The sequence below is a fragment of the Cynocephalus volans genome, chromosome 5 (assembly GCF_027409185.1).
Source record: "Cynocephalus volans isolate mCynVol1 chromosome 5, mCynVol1.pri, whole genome shotgun sequence".
Lineage (NCBI taxonomy): Eukaryota > Metazoa > Chordata > Mammalia > Dermoptera > Cynocephalidae > Cynocephalus > Cynocephalus volans.
Genome location: NC_084464.1, coordinates 38,137,422 through 38,150,720, shown reverse-complemented (window position 1 = coordinate 38,150,720; position 13,299 = coordinate 38,137,422).

Genomic DNA, 13,299 nt, shown 5'->3' with positions numbered 1-13,299 from the left:
CTGATCTTCAAAATTGGTGAGGAGAGGTTGCATAATGGAGTGGATAAGAACATAGTCTGTGGAGCCAGGCTGCCTGTGTTCCTTTGGGCCAGTTACACAACCTCTCTGTGCTTCAATTTCCCTACCTTTAAAATAAAAAAAGTAATAGTACTGAACCTTTTGGGTAGGTATTGTGAGGATGAAATGAGATAATACAGGCAATTTGCTCACAAGAGTGCCTCACACAGAATAAGTCCTGCACATGTGTGCTAGGTAAAAGGTAAACTTGGTTCTCCTCCTCAGGGTTGAGAATTTGGAGGGTTTCCTTGAGAAGAGTGAGATGTCCTGGATTGATCCCAAAGAAAGGTGAACTGAGGGGTGGGCTTCTAATGTTAAGTTTAAGAGATAAGACTGAGGAGAGACCAAAATATATGTGCAGTCAGGAAATAGATAGGGGTGTACATATACTTAAGAATAATTCTAGTTCCTTCTGTCCAGCAATTGCTGAATTTATTCTAATCACAAATGCAATTTGGACCTTTCCGTGGAAATGATCAGAGCTATGCACAACCATTTATGTACAAAGTTGTTTACAGCAGCATTATTTGTAGTAAGAAAGAAAGAAACCCATCTTGATTACAAGTAATGTAATATCGGTGTTTACGTAAATAAAAATGTCGTGAAATAACAGATATAGCAAGATCTAATTTTGTTACAATACTGTGTATTTGTATAAACATATAAAAAAGGTAGAGAATATGCCTTTAAAGTGTTAATTATGTAAAATATTTTAAGCAGGAAGTTATCTACAGAAAGGAGAAGTAAACAAATTTGCAAACTAGAAAAGAAGTCTTGAAAAATATGAGGTGAAAAGTGCTACAAGGGTCATTGAAATTGCTTAATTGAAGATGTATTGAATTCTCAGTGAGGAGAGGGTGTGGCATTACATCCATCATTAGAGGTAAGGTCAAGTCCCAGACTAGCAGGGTGCCATGGAGAAGTGACTCTTCTCTATGAACTTTGTTTAGTATTTCCCAAGGAAATACCATACTTCATGTGGAGCAAAATGAAACAAAGTCCTTGCATGAAAAGACTGTGAAATGGCAACACTCCATGAAGATCCAGCTTCCTGCTGCTGTTCCATTACTCAGGCATTAAAGACAACCACTGCTAGCAGACCTCTGCCTTTCTTTTTATCATGATGTTGTGAGGGGATCAAGTTCACACACCCATCTCCATCCCTCTGCTCTTTCCATCAGTATTTCCTGTCTCTGCTTTCCCTTTGCCATCCCTTTTTCAGTTTCCAGCTGGGGTGGCAACACCAGAGGAACAATTCTGACAAGATGCTAAAGTGCTGCATCGTCTTTCCTTAGGGCCCCCCATCCCCCGAAACCACGCAGCCCTGGAGCACTGGAAACTAGCCCCTGCCTTTGTCTGGCCCCCAAAAGACCGGGAAAGACAGGGCTGCAGCTCTGAGAGCAAACGTCAGAGGGGCTCAACCTCCACCTTTGGCTAAGATGGGAGCTCTGGGACAGTTGTCCCTAGAGGCAGCTCCTCATCCCCTGCGCAGAGTTGTCCCCTGGAGGTCCGCCTGAGAGAAAGTCCAGCACCAATGACCTCAGGGACAGATGGTCAGAGGCTGGGTGATAGAACCAGAGGCAGAAGAAAGGCCGAAGAGGCCCAGAGATGGAGGTTTGGGGGAAAGTGTAGATGTGGGACCCATCAGCCACACTGTAGAAGGAGACATCCCCTGCCTCATAGCTCGAGAAGATCCCCACCTGGCCTGGGGTTTGCTCAGGGGGAGGATGGTTGGGGGGCGGTGAGGGCCTGATACTTGTTAGCTTCAGGTTCCAAGGCCCAGAATCCATTCTGAGGTGACTCCGAGATTCCCCAAGTCCTTTCTGTATTTTCTTCACAGACGCCGAGCTCCCAGTAGGTCCCATCCCCCACTTCTACTTCCCAATAATGTCTCCCAGAAGAAAAGGTCTCATGGCCCAGCACACAAGTGTCAAGACCAAACCTTCCAGGTTTTTCAGGGACGTCCTGCCTTGTGTTTTTCTGCCTCACACTTTGGCCATCTTCAGACAGAAAGAGTTCAAAGTAGACAGTGTCGGGATCCAAGGTCAAGTCAGCTGCAGAAAGCGAGAGAAACGAGAGCACCAGGTCAACGCTGGCATGTCAGGGCCTCCGTGACTGGGAGAAAAAGGAAATGAAGTGATCGTAGCCCACAAGGCCCCTCCCTTCCTCCTCAAAACAGCTGGAGTGACGAGCATCCTCCCAGGTGTCCTCAAGGACGTGCTGAAAGAGCCACTGGGAGAGCTCTAGACACTGTTAGAAAGAGGAGATCCCCCAGGCTGCTGAGATCTGGGATCCAGGTCCCAGGAGCAGGGCAGCTGTTCAGGAATGTCCTCTCCCCACCTCGTCCTCTCATCCGCCCCAGCATTTTCACACAGTGCTCGCATGTCCCTGCACTTTGGTTCCATGCTTCTCTCCTCTACTAGACCTGGACCCGAAAAGGGAAAGACTGTGTTTGTTCATCCTTGAGCCAGGTACTGACAGTGAGACAGTGAGAGGCTCAGACAAGTCACATGGGAGAAACTTTTCTGTGTTCACCAAAGACTGGCTCCTTCTCCCCCTGGGGACACAGCTGGATGACTTTTCCCAGCTTCCTTGGGTACCCAGGAGAAGAGTCAGCCACTTTCAGGCCTGGCCCATGAGAAACCTCCTGCACAACATTCCTAGCCCTTCTTTCCCCTTTGCTGGCTGAATGTGGAGGTGGGTGAGGCCCTAGGTCTGGGTGGAGCAGAGCTCTGGCCTCCCACGTGGTCTGTCCTGAGCTCAGAAGCCATGGAGAAGTAAACTTCTATTGTGTTTATCTAATGAGACTCCGGCGTAGTTTGCTACAATAGTTAGGCTGCCCTGATGAATACCAATCACGACAGAAAGTGAGTTCCCCTTACAGGCTGTTTCCATGAAAAGAATAAAGGACAGTTGTTCTATGTGCTGGATTCTGAGGATTCACAGAAGACAAAACACAGTCCCCGCCCTCAGGCAGCCCTTGGTGAACTCAGTCCTGTAACAAAGAAGCAAATAACAGAAATTCAAAGTGAACGTCTATGAACTCCCATCAGCTTTTCCTTCTTAAAGCTTTCTCAATCTCCTTCTAGTTTCTATTTCATTTACTTGCTTGAGAGAATCTTTAAAAATGGATTACTTTTCTCTTTAATTGCCCAATATATACTCATATACAAGTCAGTCTCCAGAACTCAAACTATCTCTTTGGCAGTTGATAGAATATTGAATTTAGCTTGGTGTGAGTTGCCGTTGGACAAATTTAGGAAGCTGGTGGATTTGGAGCTTGGGAAAGATTAAGGTAAGAATGTAGGAGGACTCTGCATGTATATGGATCGTGTGCAGAGTGACAAGTGACCAAGGAACCCCTGGGGAACACCACACCTAGAAGGTAGACAAGGACAAGGAGTCAGCATCCCTTGACTCAGAATTTATCAGCTGTGTGACCTTGAGCAAGTTACTTGAAATTCTTGCATTTCTTCTGGTTAAAGGGATCAGATTAGGCACACCTCCTGACCACGGGAGAGTGCATAATGTAGGGATTAATGTATACCTTCTAGGACCAGGGCTGGTGTCATAGCATCACCACCTCCAGGATCTGTGAATTGGAGCTATTTCTGTCCCCTCTTTGTGGGTTAATTTCCTCCAGTGTCAATAGGCATAATGATGGTACCTACTGCTGAGGCTGTTGACAGGACCACAAATGTGAGACTCATGAAAAGTACTTGGACCTGTGCCTAGTGCATGACAACAGCTGCTCCTCAAATGTTAGCTATTGGAAAAGAGTATTTACATAATTTTATTTATCCTTCCTTTCTAGATTCTCCATGGGGGGCCAAGTATGAAGTGGCACCTCTGCTCTGAGGGGAGAGGAGCTTAGGTGGTCAGAAGTGCTAGATCTCCTCAAAGAGCACCTTACCCACTTGGGAGTGAATGTCTTTTCAATTAGACTTTTTAGTTGTACCCTTAGGCCTACAGTGCTGAAAATATTGAAGAATAGAAAAACCCAAGAGAGAACATGTGTGGCAAAGTCTTTCAGAAGGAAAAAGAAGGGGCCGGCCCGTGGCTCACTCGGGAGAGTGCAGTGCTGATAACACCAAGGCCACGGGTTCGGATCCCATATAGGGATGGCCAGTTGCTCACTGGGTGAGCGTGGTGCTGACAACACCAAGTCAAGGGTTAAGATCCCCTTACTGGTCATCTTTTCAAAAAAAAAAAAAAAAAAAAAAGAAGGAAAAAGAAAAATGAAAGGCTAAACCTTGGAAAGGAATGGGGCTCGGGTGCTGAACTGCGATTGGGGCAGCTCTTGGTCTCGAGGCTGTGCACATCTGCCCTGAGCCTCCGTTCATGGCCCACCCTGTCAGGCCACTATTTGGAGCTGGAAGCTGGAGAAAGACCACTAAGATCTTTTCTTACGGAGTCTTGGGCCCAAGACCTTAGGAATTAAATGGCCACTCAGCAGCACAGTCCTGGGCTCTTCTCCAATCCGCGATAGAAAAAAGAGAAGTGAGTCTCCCTGGCTAGAAGCATAAACTCGCTGGCTCTTCCTGTGCCCTGGCTGCCTTTTCTTACCCTCCTCAGCATCCTCTTCACTCAGCTCTGGCACTTATCTCACTTCCCCTCCTTACGTTCCCTGCGAGGATAGTGTCCAGGCAGAGGGAGGCCAGAACAAATGGGCTCTTCTATTTCCCTGTCTTGGTCCCTAAGTGTGGCCTTGGACTCCACTGGGAGCTCTCTAGCCCCTCTCTTTGTTCTCCACATTAGATAGCTTCTGTGCCTCAGCAGCTGAAAGGCACCAGCATGTGCAAACTCATGTGAAGGCTGCCTTCAGTTGGGACCCAGCCTTGGAAACAGGACAGAACCTTCTCTTCTTCCCTGTGATCATGGCCCACTCACTGCCATGGTTAGGCACTTTCCAAGTCTATTCCAAGACCTAGCACAATGTGACCAACTGCCTGGAAATCTGTCTCTTTATTTAGTTAGCCTCATCAGGAAGTGTCTATTTGTTATGGTTATGATGTCACCTCTTGCTGCCATTAGGGACCCCCAGAAATGCAAATTTTCTTTAGCTGTATTTGGCTAGCTGTTAGGATGTCCTAGGCACTGTGGCTTACCATCTAGTGGCTCATGGCTCTCCTGTCTACTCCATCTGTTATTATCTAAGACTCATTATTCGTGGAACCCAGAGCCAGTTAATTAACTACTCAATATCTTCAGCCTGTTTCCTCATCTGTAACATGGGGATGAGAGCAGTTATGTCAGTTATTTGGGGAGGACTTGGCATAACACCTGCACATATTAACCCCTCGTTCAATGTCATTAGTTTCCATCTTGAAAGGTTCAATCATGATCCCTGCACTGATGACTCCTAAATCCATCTTCCCAGGAGACAGCATCAGCAGGTGCCTGGTGTGGAGTTGGAGTTTTAGTTTGAAGGTGAAAGGAAAATCTCTTTTGGCATGAGAAAATGTTTACATTGGGAATAGCAGTGGGACAGGTGCTGGGGGAGATGGTAGGCAGGGGTGTCATTTACGTTGTAGTCTAGGGAATGATGCCAGCTGGAATTGCACAATGCAGCTCGTCCTTATTAGAGAGCCAGATGGTACAAGACAGCAAGACCAGGTAGAAATGTACTGTGACACTCCAGGCAAGAAATGATGAGGCCTTGAAGCAAGGCCCTGGCCATAGGTATGGGGAAGGGAGTGGATTGATTATTACCATTAATAATAGCTAATACTTATATAGAACCCACTGTGATCTTGGCATTGTGTTTAGGGTTTTACACATATTAACAATACTCACTACACTAGGAGGGAGGTACTCTTATTTCCGACATTTCATAGATGAGGAAACTGAGGCCCACAGAGGTTAAACAACTCACCCAAGGTCATACAAGTGGTTGCTGGCTGTGCTGGGACTTGAGCCCAGGCAGACTGGCTCCAGAGTCTGTGATCTAACCAGTAAGTTGGAGGACTGGAAAAGAAGTGCAAATAGCAGGACTTGGCTGTTAGTCAGATTGTTACAAGTAACATGGAAAACCCATCTTTGTCCCAGTTGCAAAAAAAAAAAAACAGTTGAATATTTCTGTACTCTGTAGCTCTGTGGTCACAAGGTTGTGCTTGTGTTAGCAAGAAAACCACAGGCTGTCAGCTCTCAGCTCTTTCTGTACTCTGTAGCTCTGTGGTCACAAGCTTGTGCTTGTGTTAGCAAGAAAACCACAGGCTGTCAGCTCTCAGCTCTTTGCTGTGTAGATGAGAAACAGGCTAGCTTTCTAAGACCCCTCCTCAAGTAACCACACTTCCTGCCCTTATACCCAGGTGTGTTAAAGACCCTTACCCAAAAGCTTCTTCAATACATGTGTTTGTGGGAAGTTTTATGCTTTGCGGAAACTTGCATATTTCAGCCTCTTTAAGCCAGCTGTGCTGGCTTTTGCAAAACATCCTGTATGCCTAACAGGATGTTACTAGCTGCCAATTAAAGTTAACACAAATAACAACATATTATATAAAAACCATCCATTTTGCTTTTGTTCATGGAAGTAATAATGAGGGGGAGGGACGGGTGGAAAGCCCCTGCTAAAGGCTAACCGCAAAATTAGCATATGCCCTCCAGGCTTGCTTGCATTAGCTAAACTGTATCAGGCGGGCTAACGAGCACGCCACGAAGGGCTTAAAAGTAAAAGTAACCCTGGACTCGGGGCCACAGTCTGAATTGGCTGCTGTGGCTCCGGCCGGGAATAAATCCTTTAAAACTCCCTTCTGAGTGTGTTTCCTTAAAACTCGGCTATGACAAGATGTGGTGGGTGAGAGAGAGCGGCACGGGTTGAAAATGACTGTGAGGTGGTGTCATTCACTCAGACACAGAGGGGGGCAGGGTTGGTGAGAGTTCAGTTCAGAGGGGGGCAGGGTTGGTGAGAGTTCAGGGCCACACTGATGGTGAGATGCCTCTGGGGCATCGAGAAGCATTGAGTTCAGGGGGTGGGTGAGTCTGGGGACAGACATCCAGGGGTTGGTGGGGTCAGCTTATGGGGTAGAGCCCTGAGAATAGATCAGACTCTACAGGGAGCATGTATGGTGTGAAAAGGGAGCCCAGGACCAAAGTCTAAGGAATATCAGCAGTTACGGAGCAGTAGAGCAAGAATTCTGAGAAGGAGCTCTGCAGGAGTGGGACAGAACTGAGAGAGGGCCCAGGGAAGGAATGAGGCAGATGCCCAATAGGGAGGAAGACCTACTCAGGGAGGTCTATGAAGAAAGGACAGAGAAGTGTATATGGGATTTAATGGCGGGGAGGCCACGAGTAACTGGCAGGGACCACTTCCACGGTGTGGTAGAGTAGTGGTCCATCATCAAGGCAGACAGGGAGTGTGGACCATGCATATCCAGGATGAAGGTGAAGAATTAGCTTTAGACAGGAGAAAGGACTAGTTATTGAAATCAGAAGATACAGATCAGGAGAGGCAGGTGTGGGTGGTTGTGGAGGAAGTTTGGAACCTTCCTGTTTTATTTTCTCTCTGAAGGGGGACTTTCCTTCACCATCTGAGACACTGGTAAAGAATGTGGTGATGTGGCTAAAGGCTAAGGTTCACCACGACAGCGATGTGCTGTGTGTTCTGTACCAGGTGTCCTGCACACCTTATCTCATCCCTAACATGTGCTCAGAGCAGTAGGTGTAATGAACTTAACTTCTAGGTGAGAAAAATAGAGTTTCAGAGAGATTAAGGAAGCTTCCCTGGTTTGTCTGAATAAGTAGAATAAATAGGGGTCTACCAAATGCGTTGACCAGGGGAGGAAATGGGCACAGAAGCTTGACACTACGTGATGCGTTTGGGGCAGTGCAGGTGGTGAGGTCAGGCCAGTGTGGGGTGGCACGTGTGAGCGAAAGTCCAAAGATGGAGCAGAAGTAGGAAGACTGGATATTGAGTGCTTGCAGGGCACGTATGAAGTCCGGGGAAGCTGGTCTTTATCTTTTAGGCCAGTGTTCCTTCAGTTGAATTATGAAAAAAACTTGTTTAGACAAAAACTAATTTATAGATTATTTCTGAAAATATATCTTCAAACTCCTGAAGGAGATGGGAAGTAATTCAAAATGTAGCATTAAAAATTAATGGGAGGTCATTTGTCACCAACGTGATTATAAACATAGCAGTTAGCTTGGAAACTGGAACCACTTGCAATAACTGATTATAAGAATGTTAACCAGATGATGCAGAGTCTATTTAAGTTGTGTTTTCTTAGATTTAAATTGACATTAAAAATTTTAAGTGGTTATTTTAGAACTTACACATCTCTATAGAATCCCCCACTGTAATAAAACTGCAGGAGGCAACGAAAAGCCACAGAATGTTTGAGAATGCAGAGGAATGTAATCAGATTTCTGTTTTAGCAAGTTTACTCTGAAACTCTATCTTATGGCCCATACTGTAAGAACTTTTTAGAAGCAATGTGTTGTTTTTCAGACTTTCTGTATGTTTCCTGATGTTTATTTAAACTGCAAGTATTCAAATGAAAAGGGCAGCAGTAGCTCTTGGGGGAAGGGAACAAGAGCCCAAGAGGTAGAGTGGTTTATTGGTGGCCGCAATTGAGAGGACGGTCATTGTAAACTGAGTCCCAAGGATCTGTGATAAAAGAAGAAAAAAAAATTGGTAAGTGATCTATGCTCGACAAGGGGCCCTGGGTTAAGTAGTAGAAAGGACTTGCCCACAGAGGGGTAAGTCTTAAGGGGGATAAAAGAGCCCTCTTTTGGGGTCCATGCACAGTGAGTTCAGGAGCTGTCCCAAAAGTAGGAACTCTAGATCATAGTCAGGGTTACATCTCTGGCCAAGTAAACGGGGTAGGGTTTGTGAGGAAGGACCGCATTAAAAACCTCAGTAAAAAGACCCTCTTGATCCTCTTCATGTCTTTCCTCTCCCTTTCCATCTGTCCAATCCCTTTCCCACTGTCTTCTTGGGACCTCACTGCCTTGGTCTTCTGATGGCTTTACCTTTGAACTGGCATTCTTGCTCTTTCTCCCAGTGAAGTTTCCAGATGAAGCCAAGTGCACCCGCCAGGAGAAGCGCCAGCACAAGCAAGCGTGAGGTTTGAGCTGCCAGGCAAGGAAAGTCCTTCTGGAAGAGAGCGTCTGTGTCGGAATTGCTGAGCACTATTCCTGTGGAAAAAAACAGGAAAAAGCCAAGGGCAGGGAGGCACGAGAGCTGCACTGAGGACGCTTCAAGGACCCCCCAAGATTCATGGTCTGGCCCAACAGCAGGAAGGGACTTGGCTGTCACAGAGACCCCATTTTCTCCCACAGGATGGTTGAAAAACCAAAAAACCTGAGAATCATACCCCCAAAGAAAGGCTTCTGGGACCTGTGTTAAATCAGGGAGGCAAAATGACCACTGAGAAATGACTGGAAATTGTTCTTTGTTCCTCAGATCATGGGAACAGGAGCCTTCCATTGAGGATCACCTTGAAATGAGAATCACCTTGAACATGGGAGCCCCTCATGTTATGTGCAATTGTTGAGTGAAGTATTTTGGGGAGGGAAAGAACTATGGTAGGAATTAGAAGTCCTCAGTACTAGCTCCATCTCCACCGCTTACTCTACATGTGGTTTGTCTTGATTTTCCGCCTATAACATGGAGAATTCAGTAACACTATCTGTGTCAAATCACTAAGAAAAGAACTTGCCTACGTAAGTGATCTTCTATGCATGGGGTTTTTTGTTTGTTTGTTTGTTTGTTTGTTTGCTCCAGGGGCAAACCTGAACAAATGTATGAGTTTCTTCTGAACTTTCTTTACCACCCAGCCCATGCTAGTCATTTAGTAAGCACCCAATAACTACCATTGAGTTGGAAAAAAGGAGTGTAAGCCCTGTTTGTCTATCAGATAAAGGATTCCATATAAATAGAAATTCTTTTCAAAGATGTTTTGCAAATTCAGTGAATCATGTGCATAGAAAAAGTTAAATTGATAAAATAAAAACTACCCACACAGCCAGAGTCATAAATGGACATAAATGTAATGGCCTAGGGCCAATCCATGCCCCATAAGCAAATTTCCTCCAAATATCTGACAGATATTTTTGTTGTAAGGATTAAAGGAAGAGGGAACTATCCGCTGGTGTTATCTTCTTAATATGGTGGAAATTTGTACTAAAAAACTAGTTTCTGGCAATTTTTCCTAATACCTGAGCACCATGTTTTTTGTTAGGTGAATCATAAAGTCATTATCTCCCACAGCAGCCCACACAGGCCGTCTCATTTGCTGTATTTGTGTTCCTACTTCATAAAATTTAATCCTAGAGTGTGTAGTGTTTTGTATCATTCACTAACTATCAAAGGATAGTCTTAACTTCCCCAAATACTGGTAACTTTAGCGTAAAATCCTAATAAAGGATAATTGTCAATAGAGGTAACAATATAAGAACCTGTGTCAAAGATATTGCTTAGATTACTAATTTATGAGGAAACCAGCAAAAAGGTTAAAACTGTTTCCAGTGAGGATTTGATTTACAGAAACTTATATTCTCTCTCAGAGAAATCGTTCGCGTTACCAAGAACAAGAATCACTTGTATTACTGTCAGTGTTCCATGTGATCTGTCTCTTCAGAGTTGTGAAATAGCCCAGAACAAGTAGGGTGCATTCCTATAGAAGCAGATATCCCCAGCTTGAGGTCCACTACACAACGTCAGTATTCACTGAAAAGATACCCAGTCATATTTTTTGAACATATTAAAGTTTTTCACAATTTTTCCTGACACTTCTTTCTTTCTCCTACAGTGGCGAGCACAAAGCAGGCAGGCAGTGGTGGTTCACACTAAAGCAGCAAATATTAGATAAGATATTAAGCAGATGAACAGGCTACTTCCCAAGAAATACTGCTTAAGTAGGGCTTAAAAAAAAGACCAAAAAGAGATTTCCAGCAATGATCCAGACCATTTGCAACAAGCCTAAGATGAAGAGAGCAAACTACACCCATGCACAGCCCTCCATCCCCTCAAATGGCAACCTCACCAGTCTCCTTCAGTGACCTCACATCCTCGTTGTATTAGTCTATTTCTGTTGCTTATAACAAAATACCTGAGACTAGGTGATTTATAAAGAAAAACGACATTTGCGCTTACAGGTTTTGAGGCTGGGAAGTCCAAAGTCCATCTGGTGGTGGTGACAGTGACTCAGGAATCTCACATTGCAAGATGGTGGAAGCAGAGAGAGAGAAAGAGAAAGACAGACTCTCCTCTTCTTTTAAAGCCCTGAGAACCACTCACCTGACCACCATTTTAAATCCATTAACTTCTGCACAGTCCTACAATCCAATTACCTCTTCAAGGCTCCACCTTTCAATCACCATAATAGAGTTTCCCACCCTCTTAACAGTGACAGTGGGGGCTAAGTTTCTAATACATAAAACTTGGGGGGCACAATTCAAGCTTCGATGAGTTTGGGGGGGACACAATTCAATCTGCTACACTTGTATAAATGCTGAGTCTTCAAGGACTTGGCATCTCCTGGCGGAAGTGCTGTCTGCAGCACAGGCCTCTCTCCTGTGGTGGTAATCCATCCCATCCTTGTATGTGACCGAAGATGACTGCACGTGCAGCTGTTGAACCTCCATGTGCTCAGTTCTCATCTTGTGGAAGAAGGGACTGGGGACATTGCTGTCCTCCACACCTTGACTAGAAAATCAGTCACCTTGGGGGTCACTCCCGGTCAGTTGATCTGGCTAACAACCAGTAAGGAGAGGAGGTAAAGATAGGTATGAGTGAGGGAAGGACACTGGACTAACCTAAGGATGGACACTCCTGTTCCTGGGAGAATGCAGAGACAATCTGAGCTCCTTCTTTATTTTTGTCCATAGTACTTATCATGTTATAATCAACTTATATTTTTATTTGTATATTAACCGCCTCTCTGCTCTAGAATGTAAGCTCCACAAAGGCAGATTTTTGTCCGTTTTGTCCTCTGCTGAGTCCCCAGCACCTAAAACAGAAGGTAGGTAGAATTGTTAGATAAAATACCTATTTTCATTGACTAAATTGGGCAACCCTAGACATAGGGGACTCTCAATAAATATTTATGGAATGCATTGATACTGATTTCCATTTGGATCTTTAGTTGGGAAACAGACAAGCCAAGCAAGACAGCAGGCAGAGGAAAGCTTGGAAGCCTACTTTTCCCATTCATGCCATGAACAGAGTCGCTGTCGTGGATGCAGGAGGCAGCAGTCGGCCAATGGACAGCCTGACACAGGCAACTGCTCGGCAAGGGTTAGCTGTTGGGGAGATAAGAGAAACCCAAAGAAGTCCTTTCAGCACAGATCCTGTAACAGTAGACAGTTTGCAGCCATCACTGCGTTCACTTGCCGAAATGTGTGCTATCCTAGTGCTGTTCTCTATTTCCCTTTATAATTTTTTTCTAAAATAAACATGAATTATTTTTAAAATCAGAAAACTCATAAACATAAATGATTATTTTAAAGATTAATGCCTGATCCTAGCATCTAGATAGCCACAGGTAGGTCACTTCTTCTCTGAACATCGAGGGTTTCACTTATAAATCAGGTGGTTGAACCACAATAATTTCTATAGTTCTCAGTAGTGTTTGGAAAACTTTTGTTGTTAAGTCTTAATATGCTCTATAATATAGAGTCTATATGTATGACATCATATTTTGGTGACTTAATTTCTTCCCACATGCAGTGGTTGCCTTAGAATGTGGAGGTAGCTGTAAGGCCTGATGAGCAGGAATCGTTTTCATCAGATCACTGGTCTCTGACCATCTTCAGTCAGTTAAGAAACATGGATTAACTGTGCCTGGCATCTTTCTCTGTGTAGTTGTGAGCACATAAGTCGATAAACATAGTGACTGCTTCCCATGGTTCCGACACTGTATTCCAAGAATACACACCTGACTATGGCCAGCAGCCTCTGGATGTGTTAAGATGACAGAGGTTTCAACACAGCATCATGAGAATATGCTTGTTTTTTGAGTTTGGGAATTTTTTCCAGTTTTCCCAGACTCTACTTTGCAACCCCTCTCCTCTTTACAAAATGTCTGAAGACACCCCCCCCCCCCTCAGGGATTGCTACTGCATTGGAAAAAGGAAAATTGTCAAAATCCCTATGGAGTCAGTACAGGTCACAGATAGACATCTCGGGGTCTCATTTTAGATCTGACACCAAACCGTATGATCTGGAGCTAGTCCCTTCAACTGGTTGGCCTTCAGTTCTACCTTAGATTGCACGATTGGGCTTCACTAGATCACCTC